Raw genomic sequence first — 7,947 nt, 5'->3', positions numbered from 1 at the left:
TGAAGCATTTGCCGTGAAACATCCAAAGTGAGAGCCAAAAATCAGACAGTGTGCGGGTTAAACTCCCCCTAACACACACACACACAGTGAAGGACACAATAATGACCAATCGATCGACGAGATCCTGCAAATTAAAGTCGACCGGACATATTTTTTTGTAATATCTCGTGATTCTTGCACAACACACCCGCGCGCCAGCCTATCAGCATTTGTGTAATAGTTGCACTGCGGGGAGAGGAGAGATGATTGCCTTTGTCTGATATGAACATCAGCCATGTCTGAGCGCAGCCTCTACGCCTTGTTTTGAAGCTTCAACTCCGGCCCCACGTGGGACTCCTCTGCGGCTTTAAGGCCTCTCGTCCAATGGCGGCGCGCTGCACTTACTCGCCGGCTTCCCATTGGCCCGGCAGCGTCGAGCCTGTCATTCACGGAGCAGCGTTGTCAATCAATACCACGCGGGGTCAAGCGCTGACAAATGCCTGTGCTCCTCGGTCCTCTGCCTGTGAATAGAGCCTGGAATGGCTGCTTAATTAGCTTCGAATGGCTTTTCTCTCCAGTTCAAACAATCTGTTACCACCACGTGGTAATGAGAGCCTACATTAAACAAAGGAAGAAAGGAAGCATGCAAACAGTTGTAACATTACAACCTGTAGTTTTCCTTTACATATGGGCCTATGTAACCAGCACACAAAAGGCTCTTGTTTACCTTTTATCACAAAGGCCAATCGAACCTATTTTAACATTAAAACTGAGTGTGATATCAGTGTTGTGCTGTATAGTGCTGCTCACAATCACACATCCAAAAATAAGACACTCATCTTCTTCTTTTGTAAAACTACTTTAATCAGTTGTATGTTATTTCTCGGCTGTGATGAGAGGAAAATAATGACAGATGCATAAAAAATAGCTCCCTAATTGTATCATCCTCAGTCTTTTAATGTAAAATACACATTCAAACCACATGCATTAACAAGAGACAAGTCATGTGAAGTGTTTGCATGTTTATACCATGTAATCTTACACAAAACAGAACTGAATAATGGTTTTAAATAAATAAAATGTAAATTAATTATATAAGTATGGTCTGCAAAATGTTTGTATAAAGTGACTAAATTGGTAATGCTCATTTTGTTATGTTAGTGCCTTCACACCAAGATGACCATCGTCCGTTGGTCCATGTCGGGCCATTGGCGAGCGTCTGTCACCCCAGTCTTTGTGATGTATTCCACACTCTTGGCACTAGTTGGCCCTTGTTGGCTGTTTCTTGGCTGATTTAGCACACTGAATCCACATCAGACATGGTGAACCCATAAGTGAATAGAGTGGTGCAGGAATGAGTCCTAAGAACCGGTAATGAGTTAGCATGTTAGCACTCCTGATTCCCCCGTCTCAAAGTCAATGGGTTTCTTTCAACGTTTTTTTTTGGTTCGATGCTTGAAATAAGGTCTTATCTATATAACACACAAGCTTAAGAGACTTTCACGTTTTGTTCTGTGACATAAAGTACGTCAGTAAATACCACACTTATGCTCAGGTGCTTTGGTTGCTAACAAGTTGCCAAAGGAGGCTGCAGAGAGTCATCACACTGAACATGGCTTTACAGCCTTGCTATGGTGGCAGCATTAGTCGTTCGACTGCGGTGTAGTTAAAAAAAAAATGCATTTAAAAAAAAAGTGGTATCAATGTGTTAAGATTATCCTGCTATACAAAACGTATAAGTATCACGTTTACCACAGAGTTTATTTGTTTCAATAATCCAAAGGCCAGTGTGTTGCTAATGTGCTAACTGGCTAACTAGCATCTTGAATCCGTCCTGGTGGTCTTTGGGTTTCCCTTTTTGAATGACAAATACTACTGCTGCCTGCTGGTATGGCGAAGACGCAAAAAGTACGTCCTAGCTGGCCCCCGCCTGCAGTTTTTGCCGTGTGTTCAATGCAGCTTTGGCGAAACAGTCGGCTGTCGTCGCCACTAGCTCTCTGATGTCGGTTCAGTGAGTCTGTGCCTTTCAGGTCTGAGTTTGCCCAGCAGGGGTCTTACTTGTCTGCTTGTATGTTATTTCTCAGCTGCGATAACAAGCCTGTGAAATGAGGAAAAACAATGCCAGATGCATAAAATAGCAGCCTAATTACATTATCTCCAGTCTTTTAATGTATAACACACATTAAAGCGGTTAAATTAGCAAAAGACAAGACATGTGGAGTGTTTACATATTTAAAACATGTAATCTTATACAAAATTGAACTTAATTATGGTTGTGTCAATAAAGCAAATTTAAATTAACGATATGTGTGGTGTGCATGAGGCCCGTGTAAGTGACTAAATCTGAAAACAACCAGCCATGTTTCACACCGAGTGCAGCAGTATCTTTTTGGGAACGCGAAGGTCATTCTGTCATGTTAAGGTCTGAGACTGCCCAGCAGTGGTCTTACTTGTCATTCTTGTCAGCCACCTTGAGGATGTGGGATAACTGTGTTATTTCCAAAAGTATGGAGGCAGTCTGTGAGAAACTCAAGCACACACAAGGGCTGGCGGGCTAATCTCAGCCAGGCACCCCCTCATGCTTTTCAATAGAGAGTGCTTGGATTAAAGGCAACAAAAGGCCGGGCCAAAACCCCAGGGAGAGGGGGCCCTCCGCCCACTGAGACCCCCACACTGTTTATTTACACGGAAACCCCAGCCTCAGTGAAACTCCCACCCTCAGGCATTACACACTGGCCTATTTGCAGAGGTGGCTCTAATTCTTGACAGAGCAGGGATTGTCCTCCCTGCCTACACTTTGAACTGAGGAGCAACTCATTTTTCACATAGCTCGGATATAAGTGAGCAAATATTCAGCTTTTTCCACATAATTATTGCGGGGCTTATTGTCCAACAGTAGCTATAACTGTCACACTCTGTCTGTGGAGAAATTGGTACTACTTGAAATCGTGGTTTTGCAGCCGCAGAACGAGGCAAAGATCAACGATACGATGGAACTATATATCATCAACCTATATTGGATGTATTTGGAGATTACACAGTGTTGGCTCATTAATTTGACTCGCAGTTAATAAACCGCGTGGCCATTTTTCTCTCTCATGCAGGCTCACTTTCCTGTTCATGAAGCAGAAAATGAGGGCTCTGTTACTGCAAAGGCTGGGTCTGTACTGCAGTGACTTCCACTTTGGGGCACCAGCATGCTGTTTACATGGAGATGCATGCAGACATACTGCACATTGACAAACAAACACACGCATGCTGTGTATCGTGGCCACGTCATTCACAGGCAGGAGGCAGAAATTCACAAACACACACACACATTCCATGCAACAAAGGCCCTACAGTGCAGGGTGGAGAGATGAATTGCCTGTACTGTATTATCAGGATGACTCATCAGGGAGTAATCAATGAAAACAGGATGAAAGTCTTATCAAAGGAGAAAAATGCAGACATGAAGAGCGTCTCAAAACAAAAAGATGAGGTCTTTGGCATGAATCCGGAGCTGTATTTAGCCCTCGGCTGAGGAGGACATGGAGCTGGTCTCTGCTCTGAAATGAATATTCTCTGCTATCGACTAGCCCTCACTGATAAACATAAGGACAGACATTAATAACAATGTATATGAAGTTTTGCTTTACGTGTGTGATTTCCCTAAAGGTCCTGATACACCAAGCTGACAGTCGGCAGTTCGTCAATTTTGGGTCTGCGGTGAGCATCTGTCACCCTAGTTTTTGTGATGTGTCTCATACTGTTGGTACTAGTTGGCCCTTGTCACCTGTTTTTTGGCTAATTTAGCATGTTGAATTAGCATCAGAGCCGGCAGGTCCCCTTGGTAAGAGAAACCACTTTGATTGGCAGTTCAACTCAGTGCAGAAAACGAGAACGGAAGTAAGGAAAGCAAATGGATTAAATGGTTTTAAGCCATTGAGCTCTTTAGCAGAAACTTTTGCAGTTATTTGTATTATTGTTCGCTAGCTCACGGTAAAAATGCTTTGTTCGCTCATCACTGGGTTGTGTTAATGTGCTAACTGGCTAACTAGCATCTTGAATCCGTCCTGGTGGTCTTCCCATTTCCCGTTTTGAATGACAAATACAGACTACTGTCACCTGCTGGCACGGAGTTATTTCCTCTCACGCAGGCACAGAACGTAGGTGATAGTTGGCCGCTAGCTGTAGTCTTTGCGGTGTGCTTTTGGCAGAGACACAGGCAACATCAGGTGAGGCAACAGTCGGCTTTCGTCGCCACTAGTTCTTTGATGTCGGTTTGGTTTGTCTTGGCCTTCAGATCAAATAGAGGTAAAACTCAGGTGAACATTGGTTAATTTTTTAACTTAAAACATTTGAGAACTTTAAGTTTTTTCTTTAGTTTTCATTTCTGGAAACAAAAATAGTTATATGACGTGTCTGGCATCATGTTTCATGTAAATAATCAAATTTTCCCAATGTCTTTCAGTAGTATTTCATGTAACTCTTTCCTGGAGGATTAGCTTCACCCCAGTTTCTTGCCATAGCAGAAAAAAACAGTCTCAAAAATGCGCCAATAATATTCTATAGTTGGAAGAGTTTTACTTTCCACAACCTATTTCATGTTCCTAAAGCCAAGCCAAAGTCACAATTCACAAGTTAATTACATTCTGCAGTTACATTATGACACACTACAATTAGACAGATTGTATAGAGTCTTGAAAATCATCACTAACAAAAACTGTATGTACTCGAAGTGCATCTGCCAAAATTATTATGTGTTAATATTTCCCACGTCTCGTCTCTTTTCTGGCTCGATGTGAAACAAGTTTTGGAGAAAATTATGTCACCTTCAGATTTACTCAAAGAAAACAAACACCTCAGTCGGTTCTTCAACATACTATCATACATACTCAAGTGATAATGAAACCTGAAGTGCATTGTTAATATCCAGAAAGTTGACATGCCAATTTAAAAAAAGGCTCAGGGTAACAATAAAACTGTCAGGAACATTTATTGGCTGTGTTTGTTAATCTAACAACCATGACGTCCTCATCTTTCAATTACAGTTTAGACATATAAATCACAGTGAGTTCATTCAGCACACTGAGTACATACAGGTAAAAAAAACAACAACATGCTGATACGCAGGGAAACTAAAACATGGAAAGCCTCAGAAACCCTCAGTTCTGAACCAGCAGGACTCACACAGCTGATAGATGAACATCTCCTCCTCCTCATACCATCATCTTTGTACACAGAGTTGTTGTCTTCCTATGTTGTTATTGTTCTGTGTCCACCACACGCAGCAGAGCTGGAGGGCTGCCAGTTATATTCTTATCCACTTAAATTCAGCAGCATACTTCCAGAGAGGTGACAGTGGCTCATAGTAGTCCTTCTAAACTTCATGTTTCACTCACACACTTCACACTGCATAATCAAGAATCAGAATTGCCGCGGTGAGAGAGCTTGTTCAACAGACCCTCAGCTCAGGAAATGCATAGCCGCATCATTCCTATTTTGACAACAAACTACGGATTACAGCTCGTTACGGGCTCACAGCTAGTAGCTACGTGCGCTGAAATATTCCCCACTGGCAGTCTCCTTCTGGACACAAACACTATAAAAAGATTCAGCATTAAAGTGATCAGAGGAACAAGCGGTACCAGTTGATTGAGAAGACCTTGAGCTGCTCAACTAAGATTGTGTTACTCTAATCCAGTTTGCTAAATGGCTAATGTGATTAAAAAGGATTCTTTAGGCCTAAATTCAGTTATGGTCCATGATTACATTCACATGGCATGGGAATGACTTCACATGACTGTCTCGAAAGAAAATATGTTGTCAAGGTAACAGCCCGTGCAAGAAAAGTGCAACTGCTACTGAGGTCAGAGTCTGTGAATTGTTTGGCTAAGTGTCTCACGAGGGCGAACATTATATTCACTTACATCAAACAGAGATGTAACTGTGTGCGGCAGGGAGAAAAAAAACCCTCATCGGTGAGAAATATGATGAAGCAACCTTGTGGAGGTCAACGCTGAGAGGTATTTATCACAGAGTGTAATGAATGGTAAGCAGAGCTCTTTAACAACCTTCATAATGACAATGTGAGCTCTGTAGTATCTCAGAAATCTCCTCAGGAGACCGCAAGCTTCTCTCCTCGTATACTGCATTTCACCACTTCTGCCTCACTGAGGAGCATTTCATATTCCCTGGCACACAGTAATATACTCCTCCACTCCTCCATGCCAAATTGACTCCACAAGTGCTCCTATACCTGCTGACTGACACATGCTCGCCGAAAATGATTCCTTCACCAGCAGCCAACATTGCTGCTTGCTCTGGAGGGGTACTTGATTCCATTATTAAGTTGAAAAAGAGAGACAGAGCGAGGGGATGGGGATGGGGAGAAGAAAAAAAGAAGCTTGACTGGGTAGAGAAGAATAATAGAGAGCTGAGGAAGTTATCAGGGCAGCGGAGAGTGAGCCTGCCGTCTGACAGCAGATCAGAGAGCTCCTCCAGCTGGAACCCCTGCTCATGAACCCGGCAGAGCAGAGCCCAAAGCAGTCGGCCAGGATGATGAGCTCTGCCGTATGGGACAGGTCAGAGCGGTAGCACCTATATACTGAAGTGTATAAACTCCACGTCTACACCACAGCACTTCAGATCAGCAGTGGAGGAAATACTCAAATCTCTACATCTGCAATACAATTTTGAGTACCTTACCTGAGTATAAACATGTTATGCTACTTTATCCTTCCACTTTACCACATTTTAGTGGGAAATATTATACTTTTTAATTAATCTAGTTACAACTTACATTACATTTGTTGACTATAAAATGCATTGTTAAAGCTAAAGGAGCTACATGTGACATTCACAGCGTAGCCTATCAAGACTGAGAGTCTGGGCCGGGATTGTCTGCACACAGTTCTCAACATGGAGGTGCCTGAACCAGCGGCTAGCAGCTAAGGGTGCTAACAGCGCAAACAGTTTAACAATGGCAACAGTGTTGACAGATCTAATGGTTGACGAGGGGGTGGGAGGGAACTGGAGGGTGGGTGCTACGCTTCTGCTACAATGCATTTTTGTGACCATGGGGCGGTAACTGCCATCTAAGTGCAGTGCAGAGCAGTGACGAATAGCAAGCCAGTAGCACCCTTTATGCTGACTGTTCAAGGTGGGAATGTCACGCCATTATTCTGCCTCGCTGTTCTTCGACCCCTGTGTAAGAGGGCAGGACGGGATCATGGACAGGACAAATGTGGATTTTTGACAATGTGTTATGTGTACGACCCACCTCTGGGAGATTTTAAAAGCAGCTAACAGCAGTTAGCAGGTAACTCAAAGAAGAAGAAGAACAGCCGAAATGTCAGCGAACTGGGGAGACAATGAAGTCTGGGAGCTCCTTGCAGTAGGCAGTAGACAAGGGTTTCTTTTCCTAGGTGGGCATAAGCATGAACCACCCTACTGTACTGTACTCATCGACTTTCACTAACCTTTACCAATCTCATTCCTCTTGCCTAAACCCAACCAATCCAACCAACAAAGGGAACAAGTACTAGCCAATCTCAGGGAGAGTGGGGCTGATCAAATCTTCGCCATCCATCAACAGCAAGAGACAAATTTTGGTCCTGTTTGAACCGTGCCATATATTACAAGTTTGTTTTTTATCTAAAAGATAATATTACAAATCAAGAAAAGCCGCACTTTGTTGTGGGTATTTCATAGTGCCATTTAATTTTGTATAAAACTGCTCAGCGAACCACATCTCTCGTCTTGCACAATGTACATCACCAACATGGGTAGTGTTAGCTAACGTTCATCACTTGCTACCTAGCTAACTATGTATGTTCCATGCACAAACGTAACATTATCTCATCTGATGTATTTTAACCAGCAACTGGTTTTTATCAGCCAGGAAGTGAAAGAACAAGCAAGGCATGTTGCTCGGTAAATATGTCTTATGACACTTACGTGACTTTTTGGTGTGTAGTTTTTCTA

Source organism: Epinephelus moara, chromosome 20 (genome assembly GCF_006386435.1).
Source record: "Epinephelus moara isolate mb chromosome 20, YSFRI_EMoa_1.0, whole genome shotgun sequence".
Taxonomy (NCBI): domain Eukaryota; kingdom Metazoa; phylum Chordata; class Actinopteri; order Perciformes; family Serranidae; genus Epinephelus; species Epinephelus moara.
Note: the sequence above shows the minus strand (reverse complement) of the source record.